Source organism: Plecotus auritus (genome assembly GCF_963455305.1).
Source record: "Plecotus auritus genome assembly, chromosome: 4".
Classification (NCBI taxonomy): Eukaryota; Metazoa; Chordata; class Mammalia; order Chiroptera; family Vespertilionidae; genus Plecotus; species Plecotus auritus.
This window is the reverse complement of record NC_137775.1, coordinates 3,976,177-3,993,905: the sequence shown is the minus strand read 5'-3', so window position 1 is coordinate 3,993,905 and position 17,729 is coordinate 3,976,177.

The following is a 17,729-nucleotide window of genomic DNA, read 5'->3' as shown; positions in this document are numbered from 1 at the left end:
CATCTTCATCTTTTGCAAGTTGGGGGGGGGGGTGGGGGTGCCCCGCTTGGGTTCTCCACTAGGAAGGGCGCGCAGGAGGCCAGGAGAGACGGGGTCGGGCCCAAGGTGAGCTCGTCCTAAGCCACGGTCCTCTCTCCTTGGCGGTGCGCAATGGCTGAGTGACAGCAAGCACCTCTCCCTGAGTAGCTGGTATTTGGGGGCCAGGGTCAGGGTGACCGCTGTGTGACCCCAGGGGCCTGAAGAATGAGCTGCATTGGGGGGGTCCAGGTGCGGGGGGGCCGTGCCCAGTCTTCTGATCAGTCCCTAGTAGGAAGTGGGCTTCAGGGAGTCAGGACCCCACCAATTATCAGGGGGGAAAAAATACACATAACCAGCACATTGACAAAGAAAAGACTGGAAAGAATGAGAAGTGTGACATAAAAACTGATGACAGAACGGAGACCAACACTTGTACGTTTAAAGGAATGCAAAGAGGGCAGCCCCTTTACTGAAAAATAAAGGTGAATTAAAAAGGCCTTGACAGCCCTAACCGGTGTGGCTCAGTGGATAGAGCGTCGGCCTGCGGACTGAAGGGTCCCAGGTTCTATTCCGGTCAACGGCATGGACCTTGGTTGCGGGCACATCCCCAGTGGGGGGTGTGCAGGAGGCAGCTGATGGATGTTTCTCTCTCATTGATGTTTCTAACTCTCTATCCCTCTCCCTTCCTCTCTGTAAAAAATCAATAAAATATATTTAAAAAAAAAATAAAAAGGCCTTGATGTGATGACGAAGCAAAACCCAGTTGGCAGTGTAGAGGTGCCGCTTCCCCAGGAAGGGGGGGGGGGGGGGGCGGAGCGAGCGCACGGCAGCGGGCAGTGGATGCTGACAACACAGTGCGGCCTGCTCTGGCCAGGCTGGGTTTGTGGCAGAAGGTGCTTGCCGAGCGCAGGAGGGCCTGCGTAATGCTGAAGGAGGCACCCCCCAGCCGTGGCCCGGGGCGGGGGGGGGGGCCGCTGGCCGCTCTGAGAGAAGGGGCCACGTGGGAGAGCGGATGGCGGAGCGTGGTGTGCGCTCCGCATTTCACAGGAGCCGTGGCTGACCCGTGCTCCCCGCTGTGCGACTGGGTGGGCTCACGCCCCGTCGGGGTCTCCAGGCTGATGATGGAGGTTTGGCAAGGCGTGCCCCCCTTTCGCCGGTAAGATTTCCCAGGACACGGACTGTCCCTTCTTTCCAGCCCAGCGTGCGGGCTCGCTGACCACGCGAGGAGGGGATGGTACCCCCGCAAGCTGAGGCGGGCACCCCACCGCTGTGTCCCTGGCTCCCGCTCCCGCTTCCCGGGGGGGAGGAGGTGTCGTTCCTGGAAGGCGGCGGCGGTTACACCCCTGCGGGAGTCCCGTGATGGCCGACAGGACGGAGTGGTGGCCTTCGGACGAAGCCTCCTCCTTTCTCATGAATTTGACTCCTGCCTCTTGCAACTGCTGGATCTTATCAACTGAGAACAGACACGAGGACACAAATGGCAGTCAGAGCGTAGTGTCAGCTTTGCTACTGATGAGGCTGAACTGAGAATAAGGAGGGGGCGCTTCCGTCTCTCCCCAAACTGGGACCTGGGGATCTCCCAAGACCCCAATTACCCACTTGGTGGGAGGCAGGCTGGCTAGTCACATGCCAACAGCGGCCATGCCTGGGCCAGTGAGCTCAGCAGGGAGAGGGGAGGAGAGAGAGGGAGGGGAGAGAAGGAGGGGGAGAGAAGGAGGGGGAGAGAGGGAGGGAGGAAGGAGAGGGAGGGAGAGGGAGGGGAGAGAAGGAGGGGGAGAGAGGGAGGGAGGAAGGAGAGGGAGGGAGAGGGAGGGAGGGAGGGGGAGAGAAGGAGGGGGAGAGAGGGAGGGAGGGAGGGGGAGAGAGGGAGGGAGGAAGGAGAGGGAGGGAGGGGGGAGAGGGAGGGAGGAGGGAGAGGGAGGGAGGGGGGGAGAGGGAGGGAGGAGGGAGAGGGAGGGAGGGGAGAGAGGGAGGGAGGAAGGAGAGGGAGGGAGGGGGGGAGAGAAGTGAGGAGGAGAGAGGGAGGGAGGGAGGGGGAGAGAGGAAGAGAGAGGGAGGGGGAAGGAGGAAGAGAGAGAGAGAGAGAAACATGGATGTGAGAGAAACATTAATTGGTTGCCTCCTACATGAGCCCTGACCGAGACCAGGGATTGAACCTGCACCCGAGGTACATGCCCTTGACCAGGAATCAAACCTGCAACCCTTGGGTCTCCAGGCCGATGCTCTAACCCCTGAGCCGCTGGCCAGGGCCAGGCATCTGTGTAGTTAGCTGTCCCGCCCCTGTAAACGGTGTGGCCTGGTCTGACGGCTTCCTGTGGAACCTCCCTCTGAAGCGGTGCTGAGCGGGGGGGGGGGGGGGGGGGGGGCGGGGGGAGGGGCGCTGACGCTGCTTCTTCCCAAGACCAAGGGGGTCGCTGTGCCAGAGACCATGGAGGCGCAGGAGCTCGGAGGAGCCGGGCTGTCAGTCTGCCCTGCGGGGCGTCTCCGCTCGCCACTCCGTGCAGTGAGGCGTGGCAGGGCTGGGCGACAGCTGTCTTCTCATGGCCCAGAGCTGATACAGGAGCACAGCACGGTGGCCGCGGACTTTGTAAGGAAGGAGCGGAGGGCACACGTAAGCATTTTTTAGAATCCTCACCGGGGGCAGTTTTCCCGTTGATTTTTAGAGAGAGTGGGAGGGAAGGGGGGAGAGAGAGGGAAACATCGATGTGAGAGCCACATTGGCTGGCTGCATCCCGCACGGGCCGGGGGTCGAACCCGCAGCCAGGTCCCTGCCCTTCACGGGAACTGGACTCGCAACCTTCCGGTGCCCGGGCCGGCGCTCTAACCACTGGTCCGCACCGGCCAGGGCGAATAGGCAGTTTTGGTTGACGGTCCCTGCTCTAACCTGTGGGGCAGGCAGCGATCTGTCCGCGATGCCGCCTGTGGGAGCACCGGAACCCCGCTCAGCCGAGTTCAGGGCTCTCCGCTGGGAACCGTTTTAAAGTCAGTCTCCTGTCCTTTCGCTAATGGTGGGTGCCGACACCCCATGACTTTCTTCACAAAGAATGACTTAAGAGCTTCATTCCCCTGACGGGACGCGTGCTGTCATGGAGTCCCAGGTCCTGCTCGGGAGGAAGGAAGGAAGGAAGGAAGGAAGGAAGGAAGGAAGGAAGGAAGGAAGGAGGAGGGAGGGAGGAAGGAAGGAAGGAAGAAGGAAGGAAGGAAGGAAGGAAGGAAGGAGGAAGGAAGGAAGAGGGAGGGAGGGAGAAAGGAAGAGGGAAGGAGGGAGGGAGGGTGGGAGGAAGGAAAAGGGAGGAAGGGAAAGAGGGAGGGTGGAAGGAAAGAAGAAGGAAGGAAGGAAGGAAGAGGGAGGGAGGGAGGGAGGGAGGAAGGAAGAGGGAGGGAGGGAGGGAGGGAGGAAGGACAGAAGGAAGGAAGGGAGAGGGAGGGAGGAAGGAAGAAGGAAAGAAGGAAGGAAGGGAGAGGGAGGGAGGGAGGGAAGGAAGGAAGGAAGGAAAGAAGAGGGAAGGAGGATGGGAGGGAGGAAGGACGGAAGGAAGGAAGGAAAGAAGGAAGGAAGGAAGGAAGGAGGAAGGAAGGGAGAGGGAGGGAGGGAGGAGGGAGGAAGGAAGGAGGGAAGGAAGAGGGAGGGAGGAAGGAAGGAAAGGAAGGAAGGAAGGAAGAGGGAAGGAAGGAAGGAAGGAAGGAAGGGAGAGGGAGAGAGGGAGGGAGGGAGGGAAGAAGGGAGGGAAGGAGGGAGGGAGGGAGGAAGGATCGAAGGAAGGAAGAAGGTAAGAAGGAAGGAAGGAAGAAGGAAGGAAGGAAGGGAGAGGGAGGGAAGGAAGGAAGGAAAGAAGAGGGAAGGAGGAGGGAGGGAGTGAGGGAGGGAAGAAGGAAGGAAGGAAGAGGGAAGGAGGGAGGGAGGAAGGACAGAGGGAGGGAAGGAAGGTGGGAGGGAGGGAGGGAGGAAGGAAGGAAGGAAGGAAGAAGGAAGGAAGGAGGAAGGAAGGAGGGAAGGAAGAGGGAGGGAGGGTGGGAGGGAGGGAGGGAGGAAGGAAGGAAGGAAGAAAGAGGGAGGGAGGGAGGGAGGGAGGAAGGAAGGAAGGAAGGAAGAAGGAAGGAAGGAGGAAGGAAGGAGGGAAGGAAGAGGGAGGGAGGGTGGGAGGGAGGGAGGGAGGAAGGAAGGAAGGAAGAAAGAGGGAGGGAGGGAGGGAGGGAGGAAGGAAGGAAGGAAGGAAGAAGGAAGGAAGGAGGAAGGAAGGAAGAGGGAGGGTGGGAGGGAGGGAGGAAGGACAGAGGGAGGGAAGGAGGGTGGGAGGGAGGGAGGGAGGGAGGAAGGAAGAGGGAGGGAGGGAGGGAGGACGGAAGGTGCTGGCGAGGTGGTTTCTCAGCCCCTCCCGCCTCGGTCCGGACTCTGCAGTAGGACACACGTCCCTGTGCCGCAGAGAGTGGTCTGCGCCGTCAGACAGGCCTGGCTTCAAGTCTGGGCGAGGTCACTGACTGGGCCACATGCCTGTGGGAATGCCACTGCCCCCACAGAACCGTCACTGCCTAGCCTGAAAACAAGCCCCAGAGTTCATTTGGAAGGTCGCTGGGAACACTGAACGAGGCGAAGTAGCGATGGTCACTAACCCATGCTTGGCACACAGTAGGTGTTCCACAGACCTTAGGCCGTCTCCATTATCTTGCAGATGGTTAATTTCCTCTGCGGCTCTAAAAACCTGGTGTGCCCAGTCACAGAGGGAACACACTCAGCGCCGCTCCTGGTGCAGGGTCTTGGCTTAGGGCCGTGGTCGGCAAAATGTGGCTCCCGAGCCGCATGTGGCTCCCGAGCCGCATGTGGCTCCCGAGCCGCAGTTTGCCAACCACTGGACTGGGGAACCGGTGGTGGAGCCCAGAACCTGGGCCTTTAGGGAGCTCTTCGACGAGGCCGCGGCAGGCACCCCTCCACGCACTGTGAGAAGTTCCGCATCTCTCAGTGCTGATCGGGGCCAAATAATGAACCCAATAATGACCCAATAATAACCCAATAATGACCCAATAATGACCCAATAATTAACCCAATAATGACCCAATAATGACCCAATAATAACCCAATAATGACCCAATAATTAACCCAATAATGACCCAATAATGACCCAATAATGACCCAATAATAACCCAATAATGACCCAATAATTAACCCAATAATGACCCAATAATGACCCAATAATAACCCAATAATGAACCCAATAATGACCCAATAATAACCCAATAATGACCCAATAATTAACCCAATAATGACCCAATAATGACCCAATAATGACCCAATAATAACCCAATAATTATCCCAATAATAACCCAATAATTAACCCAGTAATAACCCAATAATTAACCCAACAATGACCCAATAATTAACCCAATAATTAACCCCTTCTCTGCGTCGCTCCCTGGTTCTCTCTTTTTGTTTGAGAGTTAGGCCCGTGTACAACTTTGAGCAGTTTCTTCGTCAAGACATGGATCGTTTATTTACTTCACCTTCAGTTTTTATTTCTGGTTCTGACAGGTCAGCAAAGCCCAAAGGAAACTAGATTTACCTTCAGATCCAGAATCAGAGCGAGACGCTTTGCCGCGCCCGAGGGGCTGAGAGGATGATGGCGCTTCTCTTCCTCACACGTGGGGCCCCCAAACCAACATGAACCCCAAAGGACACTCAGGTGCGTGTTTCACGTTGGTTTATTCCTTTTCAGGTCCCCATGCCCTGGCTATCTTTAACCACTCACTCTTTGCTGTGGGAGTGCTGCCGGTGACCGTTCCCGGGTGTTTTAAAGCTCCGATGGAATTTAAATGCTGCCGGGAAAGGGCCCTGGAATAATACTGCTTCAGTCGCTGTCGGAAAGAAAATGTCTGTGTTTGTAGGTATCTATGCTGCAGAAGTATTTTAATGTGGACTAACTGGGGGCGGGGGGGTGCCTGGTTTTAAATACGGCGACTCCCCAGCAAACTCCACACCTGTCACACGCACACACACGTGCGTGAGGGGTAAAAGGCGGCTGTTGTTTGTAGCCACAGGACCCTGACCTTTTAGGAAAGCAGTTCTGCCTCCTGTGCTCCGGGGTCTCTTGTTCCGTTTCACTCTCGGTTTTGGTTCTTGTTGGGGATTCTAGAAGGTGAACTCGTCTGCCTACTGTGAACTATCGCCGTCAACCCAGGCGGGGCACAAGCAGGTCTCCAGCCGTTTGTATGGAAAATAGCACAATAATGAACAAATCATAAGAATAAACCGTTTCCCTTATGTCCCGCGCCAGCACAGCCAAGGGTTCGGCGAGCCTGAGGGAGGGCTGGTGAAGGATGAAGAAAAGACAGACAAAGAGAATAAGCTGGGTCTAGGACTCTAGGTGGATCTTCTGTGCGGACCGAGGCCACAGAACAGATCCAGACTGCAAGCTGATGCTTTATTTTATAGTCAGAGGTGAACAAGGTAATCTACAATGTTCTTGTAAGTTTCACTGGTTTTGGCAGCACTTGCTGCCCCTCCCACAGCCCATTAGCTGCCCAGGAAAGATCTAGGGAGCAGTCACAAGATCAAGCTTTATGCTTAGAGGACTGTGCCCTCCAAGCTGGGACTTGTTTGCGGCTTTGCCGGCAGGTCAGTCTGAGGCTTAACCCTACCAGGGGTCCCCAAACTTTTTAAACAGGGGGCCAGCTCACTGTCCCTCAGACTGTGGGAGGGCCGGACTATAGTTTAAAAAAAACACCTATGAACAAATTCCTATGCGCACTGCGGGCCCGGGACGAGTCGGCTGCTAAGCAGGACAGGCAGCGGCACCCGGCGGGCCAGATACATGTCCTCGGCGGGCCGCATGTGGCCCGCGGGCCGTAGTTTGAGGACCCCTGCATAACCGCTCCCTATACCCTTACAACTGTAAACCTACTTTTGCCCCACCCTATATACCAGCGTTCAGTTTACCACCAGTTATATAGTAACCGGGTCACGTTCTGGTTCAATACTAGTGGCTAGAGCACTGGGAAGTCCTAGGTTCAATTCCGATCAAGGGCACGGTTCAGGTCGAGGTCGCGGGCTCCTCCCAGCCCCAGCTCTTTCCCTCTCTCTTCCACACTCTCTAAAAATCGATGGAAAAGTATCCTTGGGTGAAAAAAAAAAAAGAATTGACATCCTTCCTGGAGTACACAAACATGTTTATTTAAACATTTCTTTATCTGTGAGACAAACCACAAAGACAGCTAATAGCCAGCCTTCAGATCGCCCTGGGGAAGAAGTTGCTAACGCTCGTTGGCGGCGCCCGAGAGGCCTGCGGTTTGTCATGGACGCGTGAGCCCCGCTGGCTCAGCTCAGTGACGCGCTCAGCGCCGGATCCGCGTATTCGGTCCCGAGCGGTATCTGCTGTTCCTTCGAGAATGGACACGGGCTACTTGGAAACCCGGAACTTTGGCCTTGGCAACAAATAAATAAATAAAATAATAATTTAAAAAAGCCTTGCCTTCCTAATTCTTTTATTGGAACCCATCTGAATACATGGGGAGGGGAGGTGGGTGGGGGGGGACCTTGCGCGGCATCTCAGCTTCTCCAGAGCAAAGCACTTACTCTGTATCTTGTTTTTCCGACCAAGTGATTGTACGCTGTGGCAACAAAGCCAGGGACGCCTGTCCCGCTGCCTTCGCCCGTGTTGTCATCGGTCGGAGCGTGTGGCGGCCCAGCAAGTCCGTTGGCGCCACTTCCCCGCAGGCTCCGGGGACGGTTAGCCGCTCGGGGCAGGGAGCGTTTCCAGGAGGCGGCTGCGCCCGCTGTCTGTTCAGACCCAATGCTGCTGCTCGCTTAGCCTCGGCGTAGATGACACCGCTTTATGGGCCCTGGGACCCCCGGAAGCTTTATGACAGCATCCCCGGGGGAGGCCCGTGTGTGGGTTTCAGGCTTTAAATCATGTTTTAGACGTGTGTTAGCGTCCCCTCTAATCTCTCTCAGCATCCCTCGACAGAACTTCTGAGGGAGGCTTTAGACAACGAGGGCTCATCATTAAAAACACCAAACGCGCGGCCTCCCCGCCGAGGGACCAGGTGCACCCGGTTGTGGGCGAGGCGCTCAGGTGATTGTAGGAAGCGCAGCGGGCGGGTCTTGGTGCTGTTGGTCGGGACCGTGGAGTGCGGGCCTCTAGAACAGCAGGGGCTCACGCAGGACACACGTTTCTTTCTCACAGTCAAGAAGTTCGAGGATGCCCGCCCCGGACCAGTGGGGGTGCCTACAGCCTGGCCCAGGGCCTCTGTCTCGTGGCCGGGCCGGGCAGGGCGTCCCTCCCCAGGTCCCAGTGGCCACATGACCCACATGCAGGAGGCCAGGCGGGTGGGGACGAGGCGTGCACCCCCTTTAGGACACGCCCCGATTGCAGGGTCTGCACCTCACTGGCCAGCACACCTGGAGGAAGCGGGACTGGGGCTCCATTCCTGAGGAAGCAGGTGAGTGGATATGAGGGGTCAACCAGCTGTCTGTGCTCTGGTTGTTGGGGTGCTGACCCTCCAAAACCAATGTGAGGGTCTGGGAGCAGAGGGACAGAGGCAGCTTCAAGAGTCCTGGTGTCATGTGTGTGCGTGTGCATGTGCGTGTGTGTGTGTGTGTGTGTGTGTGTAGCAGTGGGGCTCTCCACCGGGAGGGAGTCGTGTGCTGGGGCACAGGGCCGCCACCATGGGGTGAAGGGCCACCATCGACCGCTGGTGTGTGGGCCCCAACGTGGTGCCCACGGGCCACCCTCTGCGGTCCCTGGAGGCCGAGCCCTCTCTCCGTGGTTGGAAGAACGCCTTTCCCCGCTCCAGGATCCCGGTCCCCGTCACCAGCATGAGTCACGCCGTCTCTGACTCGTCACCAAGGCTCTGTGAACGTTTGCTGGTTGAGCTGTGGGAGGCCAGGCTTCCGTGGCCTGATCTTGGTCCCCGTCCAAACCTGGCTTTTGGGTCAAGGGTCTTGAAAACGTTTATGCTCTCAGCGCCTCCGACCTCCCTGCCGCCAGAGCCCTGGGACCCTCTCGGGTGCACCCCAGGCGCCCAGGTTTCCGTGTACCATTGGCTGAAAATTAAGATTCCCAGAAGGGTTGCTGTGGGCGGGGACCTAGCAACAAGCCACGTTGAAAACTCAAGAAGCCCTGCACGTGCTTCCGTTCTCGAAGGAACACCAGGTACCGCTCGGAACCGAACACGCGGATCAGAGGACAAGGCCTGTCCGGGACGCCCACGGCGCCGCTCGCAGGACAAGGCGCCTCAATGTGGAGGGTGCGGTGGCCGGAATGACCTCGTAAAACAGTAGTCACCGTCGGTTGGAATAAGGCAAGACTGTAAGAGTCCGTGGTGGGGCTCAGAGGGAACAAGTCTAGGGATCGTGCCAGGGGAAAGGCACATGAGTTTCCAATAAAGTTTACAAGGTGTTCTGTTGAGTGTTCAACACGACTAATGCGCGTTCTCCGTCCAGGCTGGCTTAGGCCCGCCGCTAACAGGCTCAGATAGGAAACAGATGTGCCGGGGAGGAAGGCGGGCCTCAGTGTGGGATGTTCAGGGCTTGGTCACTTTATTTATTTTATTGGGGGGTGGGGGGGTTGATCATTTTATTTTTATTTATTTAAATATATTTTATTGATTTTTTTACAGAGAGGAAGGGAGAGGGATAGAGAGTTAGAAACATCGATGAGAGAGAAACATTGATCAGCTGCCTCCTGTACACCCCCAAGGTACATGCCCTTGACCAGAATCGAACCCAGGACCCTTCAGTCCGCAGGCTGACGCTCTATCCACTGAGCCAAACCGGTTTCGGTGAGATTGATCATTTTAAAGGAAAATATGTTGGCCCTCCAGGGTGGAAGTGACCTAGAAACCGAGGTCAGATCTTCTAGGGGTTCAACCCCAGGTGAAGACGATTGCCGGAAACCAATCATTGTCTCACTAATAGAAAGAGGCTGGTCAACCTTGAAGCTCTGAAAGGTCAGAGCCAACCACTCCCTATCTAATGGAGACGATGGTCACTGAGGCAACTTCCCTATCTTGTAATCATGTAAATCCTTACTGATATGATAATCCGCTTATTACCTGCTTAAGGGCTATGGGCGTTTCCCAAAGCTGCTTAAGGGTAATGGGTGTATCCCACAGCCTCAATAAAAGGGATGGCAAGGCCAGAGCCTGGCGGTAGTCTTCCCACTAGAGGTGGACTCCCGCCTGGCCCCCCCATTTTCCCAAATTAACCCTTGTCTAGTCTCTCTCTCCATTTTAGTGTGCGGCCTCCTCCAGAAACTGGACCCTGAGTGGGCCCTGAACCACTAGGGTCGTGTTAAGGGATCCCACAGATGATAGCTGGGAGTAGAGGGTATCGGTTTGCTCGGTCCCCCTGGAAAAGGATGAGCCCGGCGGGGTGGAGGGTGGGCAGGTGGGCCTCCAGGCGACGGGAAGCCCAGGGCGCTGCCCCAGCCAGGACTCAGAATGCCAACCTGGAGCTGCTGCCGTGGGCCCATCTGCCCAACAAGCCACAGAGGGGCCTTGGGCAGGAAGGGTCACAGAACCGTTTATCCCGTGAAAGATTATAAAAATGATATTTCAGAACGATGCAGCCTCTAAATGCCTGCTGAAAAATGCGAACAGTTTCTTCCTACTTTACACATTCTTTTTTTAAAAAAAATGTTTTTATGGATTTCAGAGAGAGGAAGGGAGAGGGAGAGGGAGAGAGAAACGTCAATGATGAGAAGGAATCATTGACCGGCTTCCACCTGCACGCCCCCCCCCCCCCCACCCCGGGGATCAAGCCTGCAACCTGGGCATGTGCCCTGACCAGGAATTGAATCGTGACCTCCTGGTTCATGGGTCAGAGCTCAACCACGGCGCCATGCCAGCTGGGCCTGCTTTATCACGTTCTTAACAAAATTATTGCCAAATTTCAAATGGCAACTTAAATCCTAATACAGAACCGGAGAAATTCTGAGATTCTTATAGGCACTGCTTTCCCCACTTCGCACTGCTCTGTGGACGGCTCTGGGGCTGGGGTCCGAGGGGGCAAAGTAAGGTGGAGAACTTAGGACCAAAACCAGGGGCATGGAGCCGTCTTGTCTTGGAAGCTGGGAAATAAGACGGAAGACGCCCCATCACTTGGAACTGGGAGCTTCTGGGAGGCTTTTCCTTTGCCGGTGTGGTCCCCGCGGACCAGCTGCTCCTGCCGCGGTTGCTGTTGCTCAAAGCGGGAGACACCGCTCAGTGTGTCTGGGCCGAAGCGCTGGAGCCCCAGGACCCACACCAAGGGCTGCTCTCTGGGGACGCGGAAGACGGCTTTCCAGGACAAATGAGACCGGGACTGACCCCACCCCACCCCCGCCACTATCCCCAAAGGCTGACGTGAAATCTCGTTCTAGGCAGGCTTTGTTCTAAAGGACAGTTGTGCCATAGTGGGCCACCCTGTCCGTGGGAAACGGCTGGGCACTTCTGACTTTTGGTGCAGAAATCAGGTTCATTGAGTGGATGTAGCACACGTTCTGCCAGGGCTTCTGTGAGAGCCACTGACGGAAGGATGCGGAGACACACGCTGATGGGAGTGAAAGGAAACCGGTGCCCTTGGCAATGACAAGAACACAACGCCAAGGGCGCACCATGAACAGAGGACGACCCCTCTGCCCTCCCAAGCGGTGGCCTCCGGATGGGACAGCGAGTTGTTGTTGGATATTGTTGAATTGTTTCTACGTTAGTCACCATTGGGAGGTGGCACTCCCACACCCCTCCCCCCTTTTCATCTTTTCTTGGGTCAATAAAGGCCAAAGCCAAGGCATCAAGAAATCCCTCACTGGCTTCCATCCATTGATGTCAATCCATCAATCCACCCACGACCATTAATTCATTTAGCAGTCATTAACATTTATTATGTGCCAGACACAGTGTTTGGCACTGGGAATTCAGTAAGAGAACGACGTAGACAAGATATCTTGCTCATTTAGAACTTAAATTTTAGTTGGGGGAGACAGACTAAAAACCAGTAGACATGAGTGAAGTAATTTCAGAAGGAAATAAAGTCACCCAAAATGATGGGACACAGAGAGAGTTCCCCCACCCCCACCCCGGGGCTAATTTAGTTTAAGTAATTGTGAAAGAAGTTTTCCTTTTTTCTCAAATAGAGAATATAAATGCAGTTATACTGTGGTTCCCGATGGGTGTATAATCCCCTTTTTTCTACTAAGAAAGGACGAATAATATATGGGAATTCTTTGATCTGATGGTCTTTTCCTAGGAACCTTTCTGGTTCCTGGTTACAACACCCCTTCCCAGTGTCCTGAGAGATTTGTGTCTGTAAGGTTCTGTTCTCATTCAGTGAGACGTATTGATGTTAAGCCCCAGTCAAGCTTCAGCGTCGCCTCCTTAACTTGCCATTGCCGGAGGGGAAGGGCCCCCGGCCCTACGTGTCAGCCCGAGGCAAGGGGCTCACTCTTCTGTCGGTCTGCCTCTCGTGGGAACCACAGCTGGGGACTCGTGGCTGCTCGGAGTCCTGTGGCTTTCCAGTCCCCTCGCAGAAGGCGAAAGCAATGCCGTGGTGTTGAGATGGGGTTTGTGGGGGGGCGGGGAGGAGGTCTCACTGGATCAGGAGAAACAATGGGTGGAATCCTTGAACCCACATCAGACTCTGACTGGCAGGCCGTCTGCCTCTCATTGTTGGCCAGACATGGGTGGCCAACCCCAAAACTTTGAAGAGCGACCCATGCATTCTCTGGGTGGCTATAGTGGTGCCTTTCCGTGTCATAGCAAGAGACACCCTCCAGGAAACGGTCTCATCTACTAATGTGAGGAGGAGGGACAGTGGGAGGGGATGTAGATTTCATCTGCAAAAAAGGACATGAGCAGAGACAACCACCAAACGTGAAAAAGATCTAGGCGTTTAAGACAAAGTGATAAACTTGAAATAACCCAGCACGTGTTTCCTTTGAAAAGAGTCCCTTAGCCCTAACCGGTTTGGCTCAGTGGATAGAGCGTCGGCCTGCGGACTGAAAGGTCCCAGGTTTGATTCCGGGCATGTACCTTGGTTGCGGGCACATCCCCAGTGGGGGGTGTGCAGGAAGCAGCTGATTGATGTTTCTCTCTCATCGATGTTTCTAACTCTCTGTCCCTCTCCCTTCCTCTCTGTAAAAAATCAATAAAATATATCTTTAAAAAAAACCAAAAACCCTGACCCAAAGGGAAAAAAAACTCGGGAAAACCTCTGCTGCGTGGTCTCTCCAAGTTTCTGGAAGACAACGGAGCCATGGAAAAGGGGGAAAAGTCATTAATGGATTTATTATTTTTATTTATTTACTTATTTTTAACTAGTAGCCCTGCGCACGAATCCGTGTGCCAGTAGCTCTCTGCGGGGCCTGGCTGCTCTGCACCCGCTGCCCAGAGGCTCTCAGTGGCCCAGAGGCCCATCTGCGGCCCAGTGCGGGATGCTTGCCTCGTCGCCATGGTGACGCAGAAAGCATTCCGCCAGGCTGCTCACACTGCCCGCTCTCAGCGGCCACCCCCGCTGGGACTGGGGGACTCCGGTGGGGCTGAGAGGACTGGGCGCCACCATCTTGTGGCTATGGGCGCTGCCATCTTTGTGATGGAGTGACAGTTAATTTGCATATTATTCTTTTATTAGATAGGATTCTTTTCAGAGACGAGGGAAGAGGGAGAGAGAGAGAAACATCAATGATGAGAGAGACTCATGATCGGCTGCCTCCTGCACAACCCCTGCTGGGGATCAAGCCCGAATCCTGAGTAGTCAAGTCCATAGAGACAGAGAGTAGAAGGGTGGCTGCGTGGATGGGGAGCGGGATGGGCAGGTGGTGTTTAGTGGGGCAGGGCTTCCGTGTGGGAAGATGAAAGCTCTGGAGACGATGGTGGTGATGGCTGCATAACAGTGTGAATGGACGTAATGTGGCTGAACCGTCAGATGGTTAAGCTGGTCAACGCCAAGGGTATTTTATCACAATTAAAAAGAGGTGCGCAGTCAGCACACCTCAGCGCTTGGGGAGTTTCCGCCCCACATGTCAGAGGAGCCGCCCTGGGCCCAGGCCCTCACCACACTCTGTCTGTGTCCAGGCCTATGCATACATGCATACACATTCATTGGCTGATCTCTTCCCACCCCCTGCCTTCCCTCTGAGATTCGACAGCCTGCTCCATGCTTCTGTGTCTCTGGATCTGCTTTGTTCACGAGTTTATTTTGTTCTTTGGATTCCACATATGAGTGAGGTTTAAGCACTGGCCCGGCTGTGTGTCTTCCAGGCTTCCCAGGACCAAAGTCAATAGGAAGTGACCATCCATGTCCTTCCAGATGTTTTGTTTACAGTGTCTTTCTCCAAGAAGAGCAAAGCCTCAAGCCTTGGACGCCATGATAGCCAAAGGAAGGCTGTATTGATTTTGATGGATCCCCAAAGGGTGCCATGGAGTTGGGGTTCCCCACAGGCCTGTAGGTGGAGCAGAGTTTGTGTCCCCCTGTGCATTTCTCTTACTTTGCTCTTGTCGCTGCCCGTCTGACCCCGTTCTGACCAGAGCTCACTCTCACAGCCGCAGACCACCCTGCGGTGCGTCCCTGTGGCTCTGACCCCAGGGTCAGCCGTCAGCATGCTGACTAGTTCAGTTCATCAGAGCTGGCCATTGCACACTGTTGGCCAGGGCTCCCTTGTTGTCATTGCGGATGTGAGGGAGGAGCGCTCTTGTCTTACGTAATCTCCTTGACCCGGTTAGGTTGCAACATAGCCCAGTGAGAGTGCCGTCCCCTCCTAAACACTAGGACCTTGGTTTCTTAAGAGTATGCCAGAAAAAGAAGATATGTTATTCTACGTCCCATTTTCACATAATTAGTACCAGATTTTTATTATCATCATCATCTGGTTTGAATAAATAAAAACAAATAGTTCATTTAATCCGATTACTTTCCAATTTTTTTAAAGGATTAATTGGGAATTAGCATTGTTTCCTAACATGTCAGGAGAGCCTGACTTTTCAGTGACCGAAGGAACCCCAAGTACACTCGTGTCCATTTTCGGATAAACATTTACTAAGTTACTATAGTTCACTTGCTTCATAGAAAAGGAACTTGTGAGATCTTCCCTTGATGGCTAGATGCCTTGATTAGTAAATACGCTGTAATTTGTCTTGGTTAAGAAAGTACGTTTAGCTACTTGCTACAATGACTGGATCAAATATATGGCCAGGAAAGACTGAGAATTATGTATAAACTAGAGGCCTGGTGCACGAAATTCGTGCACAGGTGCAGTTTTTAGGCCTGGCCAGTGATTGAGTTGTGAGCGTCTGGCATGGAAGGGCAGGTCCCAGGTGACCTCTGGGCCCTGGGGAGCACCTGTGCCCCTGGGCCCCATGCACCCCCTCTCTGCCTGAGTCATTGGGGCCACGCCCGGCTCCCTCAGCGCCTAGGAGCCAGGCGGTGCCCCCCCCCCCACCCACTGCCGCCAGTCACTATCTGTTGGGCTATCGGCGGGGCGATCAGGCCTCACTCACACCCGCCTTGGCCTGGCGCCGCCCGCTTACCTGCTTCACCATCCTGCCACAGTCCCGCTTTCATCGGGGCCCAATGGGGCCGGCAGCGCCTTCACTGCCACCCACTGCCAGCACCATGTCACTGATGTCCACTATATTCCATGCCCACCCTGTTCTGTGCCGTTCCCTGGTAGTCAGTGCACCTCATAGCGAACGGTCAAACTCCTGGTGGAACTTCCGGTCCAGGGGACAATTTGCATATTAGGCTTTTATTATATAGGATACAATGACATGTGAGCTACAAAGTGTGTGACCTGAAAAACAGTGCTTCAGAGAGTCAAAACCCCAAGTGATGAGTTACAATGGAAAGACAGATTTTGCAAGTAATAGAAATATTAAACTAAAAACCAAATCTTTCCCTTTAAGTGCGATATGTGTTTCTGAGCGCAAGTAAATGGTACACCCCAAAACTTCCATGTTGGGTACTTGGGACAGAGAACTAGAAAAAGAACCGCAGAATAAGCCCTGAGTAAGAGAAAGGGAAATCAAGGTAAGGGAAGAAAATAATAAGATGGAAAACAGTGATGAAAAAGCAGAGCTGCATGTGTGTGTGTGTGTGTGTGTGTGTGTGTGTGCGTGTGTGTGTGCGTGCGTGCACGTACCCACGTGATAAACATGAAAAGGAAATGAGATGAAACCTGGACTAGTTGTTATGTTTGGTGTGATGGGGATGGACCAGGGGTGGGTTAAGGAGAGAAGCCTTTATTGGTGACCCACATACATTATATGTGCTTTTTTTGTGTATCCAATATGCATAACAAATATGTATATTTAAATACATGCATCACAGAAAATCGGGGAAGTGCCGAAATTATGAAGAAGAAAATTAGAACGTAACATCTCAATCTTAACTCTGTCTCTCCTTGAATCGTTTTGGGTGAAGCTGTTCCACAGTGTCTTAGTTTTGTCCTCGCTTTCTGAAAGCGTGCTTGTGCCTGCACCTGTTTTTGTGGCTCCTGGTTATGTGTGCACAAAAATGATTGCGCGTGCTCCGGGGTGCCCAGAGCCAACAGGCCCGCCAGGATGTGTGCCCTGCGGCGCCTCCAGGCTGCTGAGCGTGTTTCTGGTTTATCTGATTTCTGTTAGGTTATTGTGGGGGAATGTGCATGGCCTCTTCTCCTAAATTCCTTGTGTAACCTCTGGCGCCATGTCTGATTAGCCGGCTTTCCCCCCTCCTCAATCTCTCTCTCATCTCCCCCGCTCAGGGCCTCCAGCCCTTGACGGCCCGCTGTCCCCAATCTCCAGCTCCTGCGCCCACACCTCAACCCCAGGGGCCCCGCCTGCACACAGCACACTCTCCTTTATCCGCCGCAAATCCTGCTGCCCCTTGGAACTGTAGCCACGCGTCAGCTCCGGGGACACTGTCCCCGCTCAGCGGCCGGGACCAGCTCTGGCCGAGGGAGCTTTCCACTCCGCACCGCCGACACCCGGTCTGCCCTTTCCCGCGACCACAGAGCCCCGTCCAGCCGAGGCCGCGGTGACGCTGGCATTGTCACCCGGCGCAGGAATGACTGCACGGAGAAGGTCGCCCACGGGGGACACTGCAGGTGGCACTCTGATGTGCGAGGGAGCGGGACCCACGGTGCGTTCCAGTCACCGCAGCCCGCCCGCTGCTGCGCCCTGGGGCCCCGCCGGCCGTGGCTGGCCCGGACACAGGTCTGTGCTGCAGGGAATACCTGTGACGTGCCACGCGTTTTCCCGGCAACGAGAGAAGGTTCTAGCACACGTGCAAGCAACATGCACACACGGGCTTCCCGGAGTTCTTCCCGGACACCCACAGCGGTGCACATCAGCCACCGGCTGGGGAGCTCAGGGAGCGCGCTGCGCCCAGGAACTCCGGATGTCTCCGTGGTGATGGCTGTGCTGGGAAGGTTCTGGAAGAGCCGTGGATCTAGGCTCAGCCCGGCCGGGTGTTCAGCGGCTTGGCTTTGAGGGGCCTCTGGGCGCCCCCATGTAGATGAGGCCCAGAGCGCCGGGAGGGGACCAGTTTCCATATGCAGCAGACTGGCTTCCAGGACGCGTCCTCCGTCCGTCCCCACGGCCTGGCCCAGGGCTCAGCCTCTGGGGCCCAAAGCGCTCAGCTTTGGACGGGGCGCCAGAGGGGGCTGGCTTGGCATCAGCGGGCGCTGGCTTAGCCAGGGGCCTGGGGGTGAGGAGAGCAGCCCCGGACAGACCCCGGAGGCACAGCCTCACTGTGTCCGGATGACCCT